Source organism: Entelurus aequoreus, linkage group LG26 (assembly GCF_033978785.1).
Source record: "Entelurus aequoreus isolate RoL-2023_Sb linkage group LG26, RoL_Eaeq_v1.1, whole genome shotgun sequence".
NCBI lineage: Eukaryota > Metazoa > Chordata > Actinopteri > Syngnathiformes > Syngnathidae > Entelurus > Entelurus aequoreus.
This window is the reverse complement of record NC_084756.1, coordinates 8,987,581-9,007,269: the sequence shown is the minus strand read 5'-3', so window position 1 is coordinate 9,007,269 and position 19,689 is coordinate 8,987,581. Positions and strand designations below refer to the sequence as shown.

General features: G+C 37.0%; 1 protein-coding gene across 1 annotated transcript in view; it reads left to right on the top strand.

Moving 5' to 3' along the window:
- Positions 1–19,689, top strand: part of LOC133643173 (zinc finger E-box-binding homeobox 2-like) — a 147,360-nt gene that overhangs the window by 90,522 nt on the left and 37,149 nt on the right. The window lies entirely within an intron of this gene.

Sequence of the window (19,689 nt, the reverse complement as noted above, 5' to 3'; positions counted from 1 at the left end):
TTTACGTTGTTTTTATGGCAAAAAGGCACACACTTGGAGATACATGTTTTATTGTTGATCACTACCATTTTGAGAAAATGCTGGTCAGTTTAAAAAAGTAGCTTGGAGTGTGCCAAATTACTTTTTAGTTGTTTTTACATAGAAAAAACACACATTTGGAGATATGGTACATGTTTTATTGTTGATCAATAATATTTTGTGAAAATGTTGGTCAGTTAAAAGAAGTATTTTAGAGTATACTAAATTACTTTCAAGCTGTTTTATGTAGAAAAGTCACACACTTGGAGATATATTTTATTGTTGATCACTAACATTGTATGAAAATGCTGGTCAGTTAAAATAAGTAGATTGGAGTCTGCTAAAATTACTTTTAAGTTGTTTTTATGTCGAAAAGCCACACATTTGGAGATACAGTACATGTTTTATTGTTGATCACTAACATTTTGTAAAAATGCTGGTCAGTTAAAAGAAGTAGCTTGGAGTGTGCAAAATTACTTTTAAGTTGTTTTTACGTAAAAAAAAAACACATTTGGAGATATAGTACATGTTTTATTGTTGATCAGTAATATTTTTTGAAAATGTTGGTCAGTTAAAAGAAGTAGTTTAGAGTATGCGAAATTACTTTTAAGCTGTTTTTATGTAGAAAAAAACACATTTGGAGATACGTGTTTAGCGTTGAACAGTAAAGTTTTTAAGAAAATGCTGGTCAATTAAAAGAAGTAGCTTGGAGTGTGCCAAATTACTTTTTAGTTGTTTTTACGTAGAAAAAACACACATTTGGAGATATAGTACATGTTTTATTGTTGATCAATAATATTTTGTGAAAATGTTGGTCAGTTAAAATAAGTATTTTAGAGTATACTAAATTACTTTCAAGCTGTTTTATGTAGAAAAGTCACACACTTGGAGATATATTTTATTGTTGATCACTAACATTGTATGAAAATGCTCGTCAGTTAAAATATGTAGATTGGAGTCTGTTAAAATTAATTTTAAGTTGTTTTCATGTCGAAAAGTCACACATTTGGAGATACATGTTTTATTGTTGATCACTATCATTTTGCCAAAATGCTGGTCAGTTAAAAGAAGTAGCTTGGAGTGTGCTAAATTACTTTTAAGCTGTTTTTTTTGTAGAAAAAAACACACATTTGGAGATACGTGTTTTAGGGTGGAACAGTAATGTTTTTAAGAAAATGCTGGTCAGTTTAAAGAAGTAGCTTGGAGTTTGCCAAATTCCTTTTAAGTTGTTTTTATGTAGAAAAGTCACACACTTGGAGATATATGTTTTATTGTTGATCAATAACATTTTGTCAAAATGCTGGTCAGTTTAAAGAAGTACCATGGAGTGTGCTAAATTACTTTTAAGCTGTTTTTATGTAAAAAAAAAAAAATTGGAGATACAACTTAAAAAATAGCTTGGCTTTTTTAGCATTTGTCAAATGTCTGCTACTTACAGTACAATTTGGGGCATATTTGTTGCCGCTTAACACCAGAAAAGAATCCAAACGAGGTAATCTTTGGGTGATTACATGATTGCGATGTAGGATCACATGTCAAATAAACTGTCGAGTGAACGCCTTCCGGCCCGTAAACAATTTCTGCGTGGACGCGTCTGAGAACAAGTTTGTTGACTCACTTCAGTCGGCGTGAAATCAAAATAATTTCCCTTGACCTGACGTGGAGTCGCTCGGAGCTGCGGTCTGCGTGGAAGAGGAACTAAAGATGCCACTCCTCTGTGGCCAACGCCGATTTTCACACTTTATTTGTTTTACTGTCTGACTGCTAAGAAGTAAATAAACTGCATGGATCACATGCTTCCAATCAGGCTTTTTTTTTGTTCCCAGAGGGTGGGATTGGACGTGGAAGTTGAAGGCTCCGTGAGATGTGGTGTTTGTGATGGAGCTCATCAAGCATGAAGCGGCAGCATTCTTCAAGCGCGCTCTAGATATGAGTCACGGTCTTCCCCTGCCTGCACTTTGTAGCGTCGCTGATGCTGCCTCTTGTTTTGTCATCGATTCAAAGAAAAACCTCTTCCCCAGTCGGCCTCACAATGCATGCATTTGATCAGCGCTAAGTCCTTTGTACCTTCGCACACAAACTCCAACCTCCTGCGCCGTTCAAAGGACAAACAAAAGAGAGCAGCTATTTGAGGGATGCTCGCGCCATCCAAACAAATAAATCAACAGGACAGATAATGAAAGCCATGCTGTTTTAAAACGGGCCGGTGTCATTCACTGTCATGGCGGGGAGAAATTAGAGCCAATTTTACACTAATCCGGACCAGATTTCTTCTCCTCTGAGGGCCTCGGGGAGCGCCGCTATCATCCTGTCGTTGCACCTCGGCTACGTTTCTGCCTCGTAACGCTGGCCTGTGGTAGCTTCTGCTCATTGAAGGTTGTCACTGATACATGTCCATGTCACACCGACTCAAAATGCCCCAAAAGTGTGTTATGGTTATCAAGCACAGGACACAAAACTACTCTATTCTGAAAGGTACATTTTGGTAGTTGAACCCTATATCAGGCCTCCAATTTTAACTTTTTAAGGTCAAGGCAAGTGTTGCTTTAAAGGAGGGCTCATATTTTAGGGCACCAAGGCAAACTTTATATATATACTGTATATATTAAGGCTGCAACTAACAACTAATTTGATAATCGATTAATCTGTCAATTATTACTTTGATTAATCGATTAATAATCGGATAAAAGAGACAAACTACATTTTTATCCTTTCCAGTATTTTATTGAAAAAAAACAGCATACTGGCACCATACTTGTTTTGATTATTGTTTCTCAGCTGTTTGTACATGTTGCAGTTTATAAATAAAGGTTTATAAAATAAATTTAAAAAATAAATAAAATAAAAAATAAAATAAAAAAAAGTAGCCTCTGCGCATGCGCATAGCATAGATCCAACGAATCGATGACTAAACTATTTTTATAATCGATTTTAATCGATTTAATCGATTAGTTGTTGCAGCCCTAATATATATATATATATATATATATATATATATATATATATATATATATATATATATATATATATATATATATATATATATATATATATATATATATATATATATATATATATATATATATATATATATATGTATGTGTGGGAAAAAATCACAAGACTATTTCATCTCTACAGGCCTACAGGGTTTCCTCAATCCTCTCCTGAGGATTGAGGAAACCCCTCATGAAACAGGCCTGTAGAGATAAAGTCTTGTGATTTTTTCCCACACATACATATTACGCTCTACCACGGTATCGAGCACTATTTTTTGGATAATCTAATTAAGACATATATATATATATATATATATATATATATATATATATATATATATATATATATATATATATATATATATATATATATATATATATATATATATATATATATATATATATATATATATATATATATAAAATCATGATTACTGATTGTTATGTAAAGCAGTGTTGGGGTGTGAACGTAATACCATCATGTCATTTGTAATGTCTAATAAAAAGACTATAGATAAACGTTATCCATATATTTATAGACACATATTAGTTTTTTTTAAATTCTTTAATAGCATCAACTTGTCAGCTTTTTGTCATGACATGATGCCTTTATCTCTATTTTTACATTCTGATAGAGGGAGTTTTCATTTATTTATTTTGTTTAAGTTATGTACATCATGTAGATCAGGCCTGGGCAATTATTTTAACTTGAAAAAAATGTGTCTGGGGGGCCAGTACATCTGATTTTTAGGAAAACTAATACAAAAACTCACAATAATGTCTGATTGAATGCTAAAAAAAAGTTATGAGAGACCGTCTTAAAAAACAGAATGGAATTTTACGTTTTTTTACTGAACGAGACACCCAGAATGTACATGAAAATAAAGAATGTGGGATTTACAATATTGACTATGAACAACAAAAAAACACTGAATATTGACAACATATGAACGTCACACCCTCTCTCGATCGACATATTTTACAATCAAGCGAAACGCAACAAAAATGCAACAAACACAGCGAAATATGAACATGAAGGGTAAAAAAAACCCACTTACAATCTGATATATCACTAAGCTTTAGAACTTTGTTGTAAAAATCTATTTCCGCGTCTGTCCCTGACACCCACATTTCAGGTTGACCGCTCTGGAAACACTCTATGGAAACGCTCCCCACCCACACTGCTTGGTGCCTCGTCTGAGCTGCTGTGACTTAGATTACCATAGTAAATAATTAGATTACCATAGTAACTAATTAGATTACCATAGTAACTAGTATATCATGCAAAAGCGCAGATTCCAACCATTGAAATACTTTGTATAGTTCAAGACTTACGGTAATTTGAAAACATCACTTCACATCATAATGGCAGCTACAATTTCCATCTTGAAGATCTAAAAAAATTATTTGTGAATGTCCGGCGGGCCAGATTGAAAAGCTTAACGGGCCTTAATTTGCCCAGGTCTGATGTAGATGATGTATCGGGACGGCTCCATTATGAGTTTGAGCAGAAATATGTCGTTTCGTAATTAACTATACACAATAACACATTAACAAAATGATGTCACATGAATGATTTTTGAAGTGACACCTTAGTGACATGAAAAAAACACAATGTAAAAAAAACCCTGGTGTTTACTAGTAAGAATTCATTTTGGCACTGCGTAATTGTTTGTACATTTAATTTTCATCAGTTTTAATTAGAGCTGTCCGATAATATCGGCTTACCGATATTATCGGCCGATAAAAGCTTTAAAATGTAATATCGGAAATTATCGGTATCATTTTTTTTATTATCGGTATCGTTTTTTTAATTAATTTTTTTTATTTTTATTAAATCAACATAAAAAACACAAGATACACTTACAATTAGTGCACCAACCCAAAAAACCTTCTCCCCCATTTACACTCATTCACACTCATTCACACAAAAGGGTTGTTTCTTTCTGTTATTAATATTCTGGTTCCTACATTATATATCAATATATATCAATACAGTCTGCAAGGGATACAGTCCGTAAGCACACATGATTGTGCGTGCTGCTGGTCCACTAATAGTACTAACCTTTAACAGTTAATTTGACTAATTTTCATTAATTACTAGTTTCTATGTAACTGTTTTTATATTGTTTTACTTTCTTTTTTATTCAAGAAAATGTTTTTAATTTATTTATCTTATTTTATTTTATTAATTTTTTTAAAAAGGACCTTATCTTCACCATACCTGGTTGTCCAAATTAGGCATAATAATGTGTTAATTCCACGACTGTATATATCAGTATCGGTTGATATCGGTATCGGTTGATATCAGTATCGGTAATTAAAGAGTTGGACAATATCAAAATATCGGATATCGGCAAAAAGCCATTATTGGACATCCCTAGTTTTAATGAGTCCCTTCTTTTGCAGTATATTTGATTAGTATTTATATTCGTAATCAGCCTGACCTCAGCCTTGATAAGAATCTTTCTGACTAACGCACGGTTTCATATCATCCAACAAGGTTTCAAATGTAAATAGGTTAGATATAATTATTGAATACCTAGTGGTTAGAGTGTCCGCCCTGAGATCGGTAGGTTGGAGTTCAAATCCCAGCCGAGTCATACCAAAGACTATAAAAATGGAACCCGTTTCCCTCCCTGCTTGACACTCAGCATCAAGGGTTGGAGTTGGGGGTTAAATCACCAAAATGATTCCTGGGCGCGGCGCCGCTGCTGCCCACTGCTCCCCAAGGGGATGGGTCAAATGCAGAGGACAAATTTCACCACATCTAGTGTGTGTGTGACAATCATTGGTACTTTAATCTTTAATCTTAATCAAATAAAATCAAGAGTACGATTTGGGAACAACAGCCACTCAGCCACCAAGTGGTAGGCCACATAAACTCACATAGAGGGGTCAGCGGATGCTGAAGCGCATAGTGCAAAGACTTTCTGCACAGTCAGTTGCTACAGAGCTCCAAACTTCATGTGACCTTCCAATTAGCCCACGTACGGTACGCAGAGAGCTTCATGGAATGGGTTTTCATGGCCGAGCTGCTCACCTAAGCCATACATCACCAAGTCCAATGCAAAGCGTGGGATGCAGTGGTGTAAAGCACGTCACCACTGGACTCTAGAGCAGTGAAGACGCCTTCTCTGGAGTGATGAATCACACTTTTCCATCTGGCAATCTGATGGACCAGTCTGGGTTTGGAGGTTGCCAGGAGAATGCTACATTTTGGACTGCATTGTGCCGAGTGTGAAATTTGGTGGAGGAATTATGGTGTGGGGTTGTTTTTCAGGAGTTGGGCTTGGCCCCTTAGTTCCAGTGAAATAAACTTTAAATGCTCCAGAACACCAAAACATTTTGGACAAATCCATGGGATGGCACTTCAAGTTCATATGTGAGTAAAGGCAGGTGGCCAAATACTTTTGGCTATATAGTGTAAGTTGGACGTTTTATCGAATGCATTTTTATTGATATAAATGACGTGTCTATAGTGATATACAATATATTGATACGGTTTTATCGCCCCGCCCTATTAGCAATAAGTAACTAATGTAATAAATGTAAGTACATATTATTACGTGGGAACTAACCTTGTCAGTAGTAACTTTTGTCAATAGCCCCAGAACTGCAAAAAGAACTAGAGGAGACAAAGCATTTTATTTATTTTTATTTTTCGCCATTTTAAACCTGTGTTTGTAGGAGCTTTGTAAATATACCTTGACCTGTTCAGGCCTCGAATTTTAACTTTTTATGGTCAGGCAAGTGTTGCCTTAAAGGAGGGCTCATATTTTAGGGCACCAAGGCAAGTTAGAAGGGCAAAAATTATTTTCTTTCGAGGCAGAATATATATATATATATATATATATATATATATATATATATATATATATATATATATATATATATATATATATATATATATATATATATATATATATATATATATATATATATATATATATATATATATATATATGTATATGTATATGTTCATGCATGAGATCTAGGGCTGCCAATTATGGCCAAAGTAATAATTAAGATTATTGTTATCAATATTAAAATCATGATTACTGATTGTTAAGTAAAGCAGTGTTGGGGTGTGAACGTAATACCATCATGTCATTTGTAATGTCTAATAAAAAGACTATAGATAAATGTTATCCATATATTTATAGACAAATATTAGGTTGTTTTATTCTTTAATATCATCAACATGTCAGCTTTTTGTCATTACATGATGCCTTTATCTCTATTGTTCCATCTTGATATAGAGAGTTTTTATTTTTATTTTTTTTTAAGTTATGTACATGTAGATGATGTATCGAGACGGATACATTATGAGTTTGAGCAGAAATATGTCATGTAGGAATTAACTATACACAATAACACATTAACAAAATGATGTCACATGAATTATTTTTGAAGTGACATGAAAAAAAAACACAGTTCATGTAAAAAAACATGTTTACTTTTTGATATCAAAATAAAACACAAGCAGTTTGGCTAATGAAGATAAAGTCTAATAAACAAGCGTTGTTCTTCTCCAACGCCTCCTAGTGTTTCAGTACAACAGTTTGGCCAACACAAAAAACCCGGAGTGATCCCTCTCACATCGAATAAACAATCTTCACCGCCTGCTTTCAATTCGATGAGATGACAAAACATTATAGCTAGTATTGATGTTATTTGAACACTGATACAGTTTGCAGTTAGATAAAGGAGGAGTGAAAATCCCAGTAAACAAAGTAAAGACTTTATAAACAAGTTGTGACAACGTTCACGACACATCGCCTGCTGCAAAACATCAAATAGCTCAAATAACTCCTTGGCTGTGTACTTTTAGTGTGGGGACTAGTGTCGCCAATATTGTCCACACCTGTCTCCATCTAAACACAGCATTGCGCCCTTAAACGCATGATGGGAAGTGAGGGAAAATGACGGTAAACCAAGAGCTTGGCTCCGTTTACTCCGAGGGGAAATCTCCGCAGCAAAGTGTGTGTAGTTAGTCCGCCATGATTACAAGCCAAACACCGCTAGTGCGCATGCGCCTGACTTCCTGTTGCCGAAAATGCATTTATAAATGACAGTTTTTCGGTCATTAAAAAATTAAACGGTATTACTAAACGTCTGGAATTAGCGCAAATTATCATTATACCGTTTACTGTTACATCCCTCGTACATTAACAAGTAAAAAGTCAAGGGCGGTCACGGCATGTTCTTGCCGCAAATGTTGGTCAATTTTTTGGGCATTATGGCAAATGACGAGGGCGGTCGCGGCAAATGCAGCGGTAAAATTTGAGCGCTGCCTGTTGTGGTTACGTAAGTGTAATATATCCACAGGGTGATTAGAAGTTCCATAAAATGCATTTATATTGCAACGCTGTATTGAAAACATGTAGGCAGAATATTGTGTCCACCCTGCTAAATAGGATAACATGAGTACTAGTTCTCAGAGAAATGAGCCTTTTAAAGTAAAAGCTGCTCTTTTTAAAGATGTTGCACATTATGCACAATCCCTATGTCAGACAAAACACACGTCTTCTTCGGTTCTGTGCGTCCTAAACTGTGTAAAACTGCTAAAAAGAGGCAGCTAACAATACAGGTAATAGGGATTAACCTATAAAGCCCTCTAAGAAACCTCCACCAAGGTTTTACATAAATGCTGTATGTCATGTAGTAACAGGCTCATTCATAAAATGTAATGCAGTGTTTTGCTCATTTCAAGCATTAGAAATAATTCCTTTCCTGGGCACATTGATTTCACGGAGCGCATAGCAACGAACGCCACTTCTGCATTTTCTGTGTTTGCTGCCACTAATGGCAGATTTGGTAAGATCCTTGGAGTGTTATCATGTAGCACTATTGCTAAACATGAACAGAATAATCCTCACTTCTCAGATAAAAAAAATGCTTCTTAGCGATGTTGCAGCAGTCCTATGCAGCAATCCACTTGTTGAGAGCCATATAGTATCAAGTTGGTAGTGTGACAATTTTCAAAGTTGACCAAGTTCTCGGCTTGGTGCCACAACCTTTTACTGTACATGCATGATTTATAATCTAGCATTAACTTTGACCAAATCCCAGTGTCCATGGACACTCTCTAATGCAGGGGTCCCCAATCTTTTTGACCCGGGGCCAGGTTATATATACAGTCGAGATCAAAAGTGTACATGGCTGTCTTGAGTTTCCAATCATTTCTACAACTCTTATTTTTTTGTGATAGAGTGATTGGAGCACATACTTGTTGGTCACAAAAAACATTCATGAAGTTTGGTTCTTTTATGAATGTATTATGGGTCTACTGAAAATGTGAGCAAATCTCCTGGGTCAAAAGTATACATACAGCAATGTTAATATTTGCTTACATGTCCCTTGGCAAGTTTCACTCCAATAAGGCACTTTTGGTCCACAAGCTTCTAGTTGAATTTTTGACCACTCCTCTTGACAAAATTGGTGCAGTTCAGCTAAATTTGTTGGTTTTCTGACATAGACTTGTTTCTTCAGCATTGTTCACACGTCAGGACTTTGGGAAGGCCATTCTAAAACCTTAATTCTAGCCTGATTTATCCATTCCTTTACCACTTTTGACGTGTGTTTGGGGTCATTGTCCTGTTGGAACACCCAACTGCGCCCAAGACCCAACCTCCCGGCTGATGATTTTAGGCAGTCCTGAAGAATTTGGAGGTAATCCTCCTTTTTCATTGTCCCATTTAACCTCTAAAGGCCTTAGTGGCCACATGCGTGGACAGCACCTTTTAGCTCTTATTTCCAAAATTGCGTACACTACTGAATTGGGGTCTTATGCCGACATATGGACACTTATACTACTATCTAGTGGTGTCAGAAGAGTATAACATACAATGGAATTTGGAAAAAAAAAAGTAAAAATAAAATGTGCATGTCACTACACATGAAGTACACGTTTGTGCACTTATGGACTAAGTACATCATATTAAAATATTATTTTTAGTTTTTACTCTAATTAGGGTCCAATAAGCCCAAATAGCAAAGAGAAATAAAAAAAAAGCATGTAAACAAACAGCTTGGGCCTTAAGAGGTTAAAGCACCAGTTCCATTGGCAGCAAAACAGGCCCAGAGCATAATACTACCACCACCATGCTTGACGGTAGGAATCGTGTTCCTGGGATTAAAGGCCTCACCTTTTCTCCTCCAAACATATTGCTGGGTATTGTGGCCAAACAGCTAAATTTGTGTTTCATCTGACCACAGAACTTTCCTTCAGAAGGTCTTATCTTTGTCCATGTGATGTCAGATGAAACAAAAATTGACTTCAGTAAAACATTTAAAAAACCTTCTTGTACGACGTTCTGACTACAAAACTGCATTTGTATCCAAATATTTGGGTATTTTCTTAATTTTACACGGAAATAATAACCTTTGATTAATCATGGTTAATCACGGTTCAAGAGTGTGATTAATCTGATTTAAAAAATAATCACTTAATTAAGCATTTAGATCATAATGTAGCTATGCTATGCTAACGCACAAAATATTTCAAACATGAGTGAGCAGTGCTGTTTGTTTAAAGCCCCATTTATTTTTACTTAGTAGTGATGTTAGCATGTTAGCATTGTGTCAGAGAAAAAGCAGGTCTGCAAAAACAAAACTGTAAATGTATCTTAAAAACACTAAAATATGTATCTGTGTGCTTTTTTTTTTTTTTTACCTTTTGTTTATTTGTTCTTTCACTGCTGTCCCTGACTACTATCAACCTGTTTTTCTCTCAGGTGTTTCTCCTTTGTCTTCTTCCCCACTTCCTCTTCCTGTCCTTCACTTCCTGCTTCAGGTCAGTCTTGAGCCTTGTTTTTGTTGTTGTTTTTACACCTTTTTCCCCCCTTTAAACCAGGGGTGTCCAAAGTGTGGTCCAGGGGGCCATTTGTGACCCGCTGCTTGTTTTTAATTGGCCCGCGACACATTTCAAAGAAAAATAAAAACATCTTTGATTAGACCATTAAATAAAAAATAAAAAAAATTTACATTTTGGGAGAAATCGTGTGTGAGTGCTGAAGTGTGTAAGCAAAAATTAAATGCTAATGTTAGCATGTAACAATTAAAATGTGTCAAGTATTAAGTCATATGATTATGAAGGGTACACATGTAAAATTGGCTAAAAGTGAAGTGAAGTGAAGTATATTTATATAGTGCTTTTCTCTAGAGACTCAAAGCGCTTAACATAGTGAAACCCATTATCTACATTTATGTCTTACCCAAGGACACGGCAGCAGTGGCTAGGATTGAGCCAAGAACCCCCAAGTTCTAGGAACAACCGCTCTACCAACGGAGCCACAACGGCCGACGAAAAAATGAGCATGCTAATAATTACCATGTATCCAGTACCAAGTTACATGACTCTAAGTGTTCGGCTGCAAAGTAGGCTAAAAAAGTTAGCATGCCAGTATGCTAAAATGCTAAGGTTATCATGCTAGCAAACTAGTGCTAGTTAACATGTGACAATCACCAAGTCATATTACTCTGCGCTGTTAAGGTTAACAATTAGATACAAAAAAAGTTAGCACGCTAATTTTAGCATGCTAGCAGTTAACATGTGACTTGTACCAAGTTATACAAGTCTGAGGTGTTCCGCTGCAAAATTGGCTGAAAAAAAAATCTAGCACACTAAAATTAGCATGCTGGCATACTAACGTTAATATGCTAACAGTTTGCATGTGTCGAGTACCAAGTTGTATGTGTCTGAGGCGTTTGGCTGCAAAATTGGCTAAAAGTTAGCAAATGCTGCCTGAGGCTTAGCCAATCAGTGGCTACCATCTGATTGTTTTGGTATATTTTTACTTCATTTGGTCATTGTTACGCGTGAAAATGCTTCATGTGGGACAATATTACGATGCTGTGTTAGCGATAACACAAAGCAAAGATATGGATGTTTTATTAGTTTTAGTGTATTTTATGTACAAAATGCATCAATGTGGCCTGCACATCTATTTATGCGGCCCTCGCTGCACAAGTTTGGACACCCCTGCGCTGTGTAGTATTTTTTATATGAAATAATGCAGTAACACATACACTATATTGCCAAAAGTATTTGGCCACCCATCCAAATGATGACAATCAGGTGTCCTAATCACTTGGCCCGGCCACAGGTGTATAAAATCAAGCACTTATGCATGGAGACTGTTTCTACAAACATTTGTGAAAGAATAGGCCGCTCTCAGTGATTTCCAGCGTGGAACTGTCATAGGATGCCACCTGTGCAACAAATCCAGTCGTGAAATTTTCTCGCTCCTAAATATTCCAAAGTCAACTTTATTATAAGAAAAGTGAATAATTTGGGAACAACAGCAACTCAGCCACCAAGTGGCAGGCCACGTAAACTGACAGAGAGGGGTCAGCGGATGCTGAAGCGCATAGTGCAAAGACTTTCTGCACAGTCAGTTGCTACAGAGCTCCAAACTTCATGTGACCTTCCAATTAGCTCACGTACAGTACGCAGAGAGCTTCGTGGAATGGCTTTCCATGGCCGGACAGCTGGATCTAAGCCATACATCACCAAGTCCAATGCAAAGCGTGGGATGCAGTGGTGTAAAGCACGTCGCCACTGGACTCTAGAGCAGTGGAGACGCCTTCTCTGGAGTGATGAATCACACTTTTCCATCTGGCAATCTGATGGACCAGTCTGGGTTTGGAGGTTGCCAGGAGAACGCTACATTTCGGACTGCATTGTTCTGAGTCTTAAATTTGGTGGAGGAATTATGGTGTGGGGTTGTTTTTCAGGAGTTGGACTTGGCCCCTTAGTTCCAGTGAAAGGAACTTTGAATGCTCCAGGATACCAAAACATTTTTGGATAATTCCATGCTCTCAACCTTGTGGGAACAGTTTGGAGCGGGCCCCTTCCTCTTCCAACATGACTTCTTCAAAGCAAGGTCCATAAAAACATGGATGACAGAGTCTGGTGTGGATGAACTTGACTGGCCTGCACAAAGTCCTGACCTGAACCCGATAGAACACCTTTGGGATGAATTAGAACGGAGACTGAGAGCCAGGTCTTCTCCCCCAACATCAGTGTGTGACCTCACCAATGCGCTTTTGGAAGAATGGTGGAAAATTCCTATAAACACACTGCGCAACCTTGTGGACAGCCTTCCCAGAAGAGTTGAAGCTGTAATAGCTGCAAAAGGTGGACCAACATCATATTGAACCCTATGGGTTAGGAATGGGATGGCACTTCAAGTTCATATGTGAGTCAAGGCAGGTGGCCAAATACTTTTGGCAATATAGTGATTATTTCGTATTATTTATGAATTAAAGCTACAGTATTCTCTTCCATTTTCTATAGTTCAGCTAGTTATTAGATGAGGCACATCAAGAAGATTGTTGGTCACATGGTCATTCATAATTTTTACGACCTACTCAGTGGCCTAGTGGTTAGAGTGTCCGCCCTGAGATCGGTAGGTCGTGAGTTCAAACCCCGGCCGAGTCATACCAAAGACTATAAAAATGGGATTCATTACCTCTCTGCTTGGCACTCAGCATCAAGGGTTGGAATTGGGGGTTAAATCACCAAAAATGATTCCCGGGCGCGGCCACCGCTGCTGCTCACTGCTCCCCTCACCTCCCAGGGGTTGAACAAGGGGTTAAATGCAGAGGACACATTTCACCACACCTAGTGTGTGTGTGTGACAATCATTGGTACTTTAACTTTAACATTTAACTTAATTTACCAGCAACAAGGTGAATGTAAATAAAAGTGTCCCCCCCCCTGACAGTATCTTAGCCTCGTCTGAGACTGCCTGTCAGTTGACTTAAGCCGCGGTTGCATGCTCGCCATTGGCCATCGCCAATCAAATGGGCGAGCTGGAACCCTTAAAAGTCCTTTTTAAACCAAGAGTGAAACGCTGCGATCCCGTTCATGTGTTTGTGATTGTCCTTTATTGTCTTCACCATGGGAAAATTCTTCATGCCTGCTGCATTAAGGATGTCATATAAATGTGAAATTACAGCCGCGCTATTGATCTTGCCCTCTTATTGTGACATATCCGCCCTGCTCGTGGTTTACTGCGTTCATCAATAAGCACATATGAGGTCATACTTGTGGTCTTCTTTTAACAGTTGCAGACCCTCTTTGTACTTTTAAAATGACAATGGTGTTTTAGCCGCCTACAATCTAATGTGCATTTTTGTTATCAATAACATTTTTATGTGTAAAGGGTGGTCCTCGAATGCAGCAATGTATTGTCATTGTCATAAAAGTGTCCTAAATGATTACAAAGCTCTATAAAATCACATTTTTGGTGAAGTTTAACATACAGCTGTGGTCAAAAGTTTACATACACTTGTAAAGAACATAATGTCATGGCTGTCTTGAGTTTGCAATCATTTCTACAATTCTTATTTTTTTGTGACAGAGTGATTGGAGCACATACTTGTTGGTCACAAAACACATTCATGAAGTTTGCTTCTTTTATGAATTTATTATGGGTCTACTGAAAATGTGAGCAAATCTGCTGGGTCAAAAGTATACATACAGCAATGTCCCTTGGCAAGTTTCACTGCAATAAGGCACTTTTGGTAGCCATCCACAAGCTTCTGCTTGAATTTTTGACCACTCTTCTTGACAAAATCGGTGCAGTTCAGCTAAATTTGTTGGTTTTCTGACATGGACTTTGTGGAGGGGGGCGTGGCCTGCGCACCTGCAGCGAAGCGGGGTGTGCCAGGACCGACTGCGAGATCAGCGGCAGGTGCGTAGATGGTCCACCTGGGTCTGCTTATCTAATCACCTGTCGCTCTGTTAAAAGGCAGCAGCTGGGGAGGAGAGAGGAGTGGGAGGTGGAGCTGCAGGGCGAACGAGAGAGAGAGAGAGGAAGAGACACTTGCTGAAAAGCCCAAACAAAAAGACTTTACTGAAAAATAAAACAGTGGTCTAAACCCTGAAAAGGAGCTGTCATGTCGGTGATTGGTGGTCCGAGGAACCCGGAGGAAAGAAACCTCCACAGACTTGTTTCTTCAGCATTGTACACACGTTTAAGTTAGACTTTGGGAAGGCCATTCTAAAACCTTAATTCTAGCCTGATTTATCCATTCCTTTACACTTTTGACGTGTGTTTGGGGTCATTGTCCTGTTGGAACACCCAACTGCGCCCAAGACCCAACCTCCGGGCTGATGATTTCAGGTTGTCCTGAAGAATTTGGAGGTAATCCTCCTTTTTCATTGTTCTATTTAAAGCACCAGTTCCATTGGCAGCAAAACAGGCCCAGAGCATAATACTACCACCACCATGCTTGACGGTAGGGAAGGTGTTCCTGGGATTAAAGGCCTCACCTTTTCTCCTCCAAACATATTGCTGGGTATTGTGGCCAAACAGCTACATTTTTGTTTTTATCTGACATCACATGGACAAAGATAAGACCTTCTGGAGGAAAGTTCTGTGGTCAGATGAAACACAAATTTAGCTGTTTGGCCACAATACCCAGCAATATGTTTGGAGGAGAAAAGGTGAGGCCTTTAATCTCAGGAACACTATGCCTACCGACAAACATGGTGGTGTTAGTATTATGCTCTGGGCCTGTTTTGCTGCCAATGGAACTGGTGCTTTACAGAGAGTAAATGGGACAATTAAAAAGGAGGATAACCTCCAAATTCTTCAGGACAACCTAAAATCATCAGCCCGGAGGTTGGGTCTTGGGCGCAGTTGGGTGTTCCAACAGGACAATGATCCCAAACACACGTCAAAATTGGTAAAGGAATGGCTAAATCAGGCTAGAATTAAGGTTTTAGAATGGCCTACCCAAAGTCCTGACTTAAACGTGTGGACAATGCTGAAGAAACAAGTCCATGTCAGAAAACCAACACATTTAGCTGAACTGCACCAATTTTGCCAAGAGGAGTGGTCAAAAATTCAAGCAGAAGCTTGTGGATGGCTACCAAAAGTGCCTTATTGCAGTGAAACTTGCCAAGGGACATGTAAGCAAATATTAACATTGCTGTATGTATACTTTTGACCCAGCAGATTTGCTCACATTTTCAGTAGACCCATAATACATTCATAAAAGAACCAAACTTCATGAATGTTTTTTGTGACCAACAAGTATGTGCTCCAATCAATCTATCACACAAAAATAAGAGTTGTAGAAATGATTGGAAACTCAAGACAGCCATGACATTATGTTCTTCACAAGTGTATGTAAACTGTTGACCACGACTGTATATGGCTGATAGTTTGCACATTCTTGTAGTTGACTCAAAAAGAATGCGTGTGTTTTCGGCTCATGTCGCACATGACAAACCGCAGCTCAACAACTACAGTAAAAGAAAAAGTCAAATGAAAGCAAATGATAATGCAGCATTCATGGAAATTTAGTCATCTGCTGGTTTTTCCCCTGTTGGGTTTCGCTTCCTTATATTGCCGTTCGCAGCGTGCTGATGAATATATTGATAACTTTAGTGCAAAATGTCAAGTTAATGAATCATATTTATGGTTTTTATGTTGAGGCCTGCATATATATTTTTAATTAGCAGCAAATCATATGAAATGATTTAAAGAGTGGCCAAAGGGAAACATTTTAATAATAGTAAAATATAGTAATATTGTAATCCTAACATTTTAAAATCTAAAATAATATTTTATATTATATAGTACCTACAATACATATTTTGTTTTTGTTTTTTGTTAAAATTACAGGGGTGTACAACTCGTAATAATACATGTATATGAATATAAATATATATAGCCACATGTTAATGTTACACAATTGGTTATTATGCGTTTTTTTGTATAAATCGATGGATAAACTACTTTGAAATCATTAATTAAGGTGACAAGCAGATATTTTATTATGTGTATTTATTTTACAAACAATTTTTTATACGGTAGTAAATAAAATTTTGCATTAACAGGTAATATTAAAAAATTATACAATTGCATGCAGTACATGGATTTTTCTGTTACATGCATGCTTTATTGACACAAATGATTTCACGGGCCACATAAAGGCAATCTATCCAACTTTATTCATGCAACACTTTTCATGCATAGACAAATTATGACACAAAGTGATTGAGACCAATAAAAAAAAAGAAGATAAGAAAACACGCACACACACACACACACACACACACACACACACACACACACACACACACACACACACACACACACACACAACATTATTGCTAAAAAGCATTGAGACGAAATTAACACATTTAAAATAATGTAAACACATTTTAAAATATATGTAGAATTAAAATATCAATAATACTTGAAAAAAAACCATAACATTTTGAAAATACGAGCAGTAATAATAGCAATAAATACAATAGAAAATAACAGAATAAAAAATAGGAAACTAAGAAGAGTTAAAAATGTTCAGGAAAAGTTTGATTACAAACGTGTGTGTTTAATCTATTTTTAAATACCAATGCTCTCTGCAGTCCTGAGGCTCTCTTGCTCTCTTAAAAGTTTGGTGTCAGAGGACCTCAGGATCCACAAGGGTCCATTTGGTAAAAGCAGCTCAGATAACAAGATAATGATATCCTGTAACTTTCAAATCTACCCTGAAGCGACCACTTTAACCAATATGTAATGATTGTACAATTATTTTTGGGAATAGCAGAGAGCATTACTATATTCTAGATGACAGGAAATAAAAGTGTGCATTAGCACCTCCGTTAGCACCTATGTTTTCAAGATGCTAAACAAAGTTTTTTTATATGTGGGATAAAAGTCAGCTCAGAGTCAAAAATCACACCCAAGTAAAAGTTTATTTTTTTGGCTTTCAGGACGTATAACTAAAGCTTCTTTTTTTGTCCCGGTTGACTTGTAGGAAATTCCCTATTATCCTTGACTTGATGTCTAATATGCAGTTAAAATAGGTAACTATTGGTCCTGTGTCATCAGGAGACACAACAATGTGTATCATCAGGAGACACGGCAATGTGTGTCATTAGGAGACACAACAGTGTGTGTCATCAGAAGACACAGCAATGTGTATCATCAGGAGACACAGCAATGTGTATCATCAGGAGACACAGCAATGTGTGTCATTAGGAGACACAACAATGTGTGTCATCAGAAGACACAGCAATGTGTATCATCAGGAGACACAACAACATGTATTATCAGGAGACACAGCAATGTGTATCATTAGGAGACACAACAATGTGTGTCATCAGGAGACACAGCAATGTGTGTCATCAGGACACATCAATGTGTGTCATCAGGAGACAACAATGTGTATCATTAGTAGACAACAATGTGTATCATCAGGAGACACAGCAATGTGTATCATCAGGAGACACAACAATGTGTGTCATCAGGAGACACAACAACGTGTGTCATCAGGAGACACAACAATGTGTGTCATCAGGAGACAAAACAATGTGTGTCATCAGAAGACAAAAAAACATGTATCATCAGGAGACACAGCAATGTGTATCATCAGGAGACACAGCAGTGTGTATCATCAGGAGACACAACAATGTGTATCATCAGGAGACACAACAATGTGTATCATCAGGAGACACAACAATATGTGTCATCAGGAGACAACAATGTGTATCATTAGTAGACACAACAATGTGTATCATCAGGAGACACAACAACGTGTATCATCAGGAGACACAACAATGTGTATCATCAGGAGACACAGCAATGTGTGTCATCAGGAGACACAACAACGTGTGTCATCAGGAGACACAACAATGTGTGTCATCAGGAGACACAACAATGTGTGTCATCAGGAGACACAACAATGTGTGTCATCAGGAGACACAGCAATGTGTATCATCAGGAGACATAGCAATGTGTATCATCAGGAGACACAGCAATGTGTATCATCAGGAGACACAACAATGTATATCATCAGCGTCACTGTGCAATGACGTCCCAGGGACGCAGCAGATTTAAAAGAATGGGACCTAAAATTGATCCTTGGGGAACCCCACGCCTTATTGTGTTCCTGAGGAACATGTGTCTATACTTGCATTAAAACAGAGAACGGGACCAGTTCAAAATTATTAAAAATATTTAATAAAATCTACTCTACTGTATCAAAAAGTGTCAGAACCAACACTGTGAGATTGTTATGATCTAAATTCAACCTGAAGTCGTTTAAAATCTTTAAAAGTGCTTTAAAAGTACATATTTTCTTCCATTTTTAGTTGACATTCAAAATGTTGTCAATAATTCAAAAAATATGTTTCTAGATCTTAATCCCCAAATGTAATTTGGAAAATGTGTGTGAAAAATGTTTAAAATGTAATGTAATATCATATAATAGAATTAAATAATTATGAACACATTTCTGTTCTGTTTGGTTGACATCAATAATCAAAAATTTGCAAAGTACTAAACAAGATAAACAAACTACAAACATAATTAAACAATCACTTACTGTACATCTCACTGGGATACCGACTGATATCTTCCCGTTTACATAATAATAATAATAATAATAATAATAATAATAATAGAGCGCTTTACATTGAGTAAACGTCCTCAAAGTGCTACAGTGTATTAAAAAAATAAAAAATAAAAAGATAGTAAAAAAATAAAATAAAATAAAAACTAGAACAGCCAAATAGCTAAAACTAGTATGCATATATCTAAAAAAAAAAGGCTTTTTTAGAAAGAAGGGTTTTTAAGCCTTTTTTAAAAACATGCACAGTCTGTGGTGCCCTCAGGTGGTCAGGGAGGGCGTTCCACAGACTGGG